Below are 2,361 nucleotides of genomic sequence, written 5' to 3'. Positions count from 1 at the left end.
TGTTTAACAGAAAGAAACGCTAGACACTTCTAGTCTACAGTGATCATTTCCAACTATTATCATTATAGTGGTCCCTTCTCTGTTCTAACTGCTTTCGCAGTAATCAATTCAATTGTAATTTAGGAAGAAAGAGAGAAGAAACGTGTCTGCTATAGAGGCAGATGGAGGGGAGAGAGGGGATGGGAGGGTAATTGGGGAAACTAGTGGTGGGAAATGAACACTGGTGAAGGGATGGGTGTTGGAACATTGTATGACTGAAACTCAACTATCAGCAACTTTTTAACTTTGTTTCATGGTAATTTAACTTAAAAATTAAAAAATATATAGTATTTTAATAAAGTAAGGACTATATTTCATTAAAAGGGAAGATTAAAAGGAATCCCACATTCAACCTAGACATTTTCTTTCTACTTTGCTCTTCTCTCTTCCCAGTATGCCACTCTACAATACAGACAAAGGCAAAAAAAACCTAGCAGATTAACTTGGTCTCTAATGATTAAGAAAGAACCATTGATAACGTAAGAAATCAAAGGCAAGAGGTCAGTGGTACCAGCTTAAGAATTCAGCTGGAATCATACAATATCCCTGATTCACTTCTTCCTCAGGCTAGTTCCTTTTATGACCAACCCTTTACTGCTGCCAAGCACCTAGTTTTCCTGGTGATGAATCTTCTATCTTGCTTCTCCTACGAATTCTGAGAGACAGACCTTGTATTTGATTGAACACAAGGAAAGAATGCTTTTATTTTAGAGTAATACTCTGACTCTAATTTGAAAATAAGTAGCTATTAGACTTAGGATATTCTAGTAAAAAATAAAACACAGTATGTTTGCAAGATATAAAAGGAAGTGAGAACTTCTTGTAGTCACAAGCTCAGGAGATAGTGATGGACTGACAGCATTATTAGAGCCAGTCAGCACTAGCTTTTGCAGAAATGGGCAAAAGAGTAAATCTCATTTGCTTCTAGGAGTCATGTCTGGGCTAGAAACACTGCCTCCATCATACCCCTTCCCCTCATTATTGCCTAAATCACTTACCCCATCCCAGAAGTGCAAAAAGGAGCAGCAAGAAGAACTGGAAAGCAGGGAAAATTTTTTCACTCTTCATCTCAAAATGTTTCACATGGGAAGTTATCATCCAGACAAACACCAGACTGTACAATTGAAGAGTTATTGGACATACACAGCACCCTGGGGTTTCTAGAAAATAAAGCTTCAGGAAAAGCGGGGACCAGTCAGTGCCAGGGGTAGGGGAGGAGAGCACACCACCTTTAGATATCTTAGTTTCCCCCCACACACTTTTCATGGGCATATTTAAAGCATTTATACCTGCTGCTTGATGAGGGAGGCCAGAGCTGTGGCCCTCCCTTTCTAGGGAGGGGCATCTCTGCACTCTACCTTCTGCAGCTCAGGGCTGTTGGAGAAAGGTGCTCACAGAAGTCAAGGTATTAGAGAGGAACAAATTCATTAATCAAAGGATACAGGCATGAGGAGAATTAGGGAGGGAAGTCAAAGGAGGGGATCAAACTTGTCAGGTAGAAGGGACTTATCCTTTGAACCAGAAATTGTTTGAAACCTGTTTTTTGGGGCATGCCTCATTTCTAAAGCAGGATTTTGTAGCAGGAAATAGGAAAATAATAGAGGGCAAATGAACCAAAAGGTGAATCAATATTTGAAGGAAGTTGGTTTTTGAAGAGTGTGAAGAGCCACAGACATACTTGCAATCTTTCCCAATATGTTCTTTCCCAAGATTCCTTAAGAATGGGGAAGGTGGACCCCAAATGAATCCCTCACTTCTGATATTAAGAGGGTTTGAGCGAAATGTGTACAGCACCACCAGTTTCCCAGGTCTGTTTTTGGCAACAGGTTGGAGTCCTAAGTAGAGAGTCCCCTTTTCCAAACCTCATAATTAGCAGCAGGTGAAATTTCATGTACAAGATTTCGATGTATGCCTTAAACTTATGAGTAAGGAAAATAACAACCCGGGGTGACGCCCGGGTCCTCACTGCCGATGTGAGACGAATTTTTGTGCGAGTAAAGGTCGCCCGCCGGGTGACCCGCCTACTTTGCGGGATGCCCGCGGGGTGCGATCTGCCCGACCCCCTCTTTAGCGTCAGCCCCAAGAGCAGAAGATGGTCGTGTGCCCGGAGGCTTGGGGGTCTTGATGGCATATAATCTTTTATTTTGCAATTCTTCATCAAGTCTTATTCGGATTGTCTGGGTGTTACCAACTTTGGGAGGCCACACCCAGCCTTTAGCAGCAGGTTCCTCGGGGGACCCTCTATATTTTTAAAATAAAGAAGAAAAAAAAAAGATTTCGATGTACAAGAGCCATGGTCTGCCTCTTGCTCCAATACATGGT

General features: G+C 42.0%; 1 non-coding gene across 1 annotated transcript; it reads left to right on the top strand.

The window, feature by feature from the left end:
* Positions 1 to 1,947: 1,947 nt before the first annotated feature.
* On the top strand, positions 1,948 to 2,097 carry LOC125996619 (U12 minor spliceosomal RNA). Its single transcript, XR_007491305.1, has one exon. It is a non-coding gene; the product is annotated as a U12 minor spliceosomal RNA (small nuclear RNA).
* Positions 2,098 to 2,361: the final 264 nt, after the last annotated feature.

The sequence above is a fragment of the Suncus etruscus genome, chromosome 18, assembly GCF_024139225.1.
Source record: "Suncus etruscus isolate mSunEtr1 chromosome 18, mSunEtr1.pri.cur, whole genome shotgun sequence".
NCBI lineage: Eukaryota > Metazoa > Chordata > Mammalia > Eulipotyphla > Soricidae > Suncus > Suncus etruscus.
Note: the sequence above shows the minus strand (reverse complement) of the source record. Positions and strands in the feature narration are given on the sequence as shown.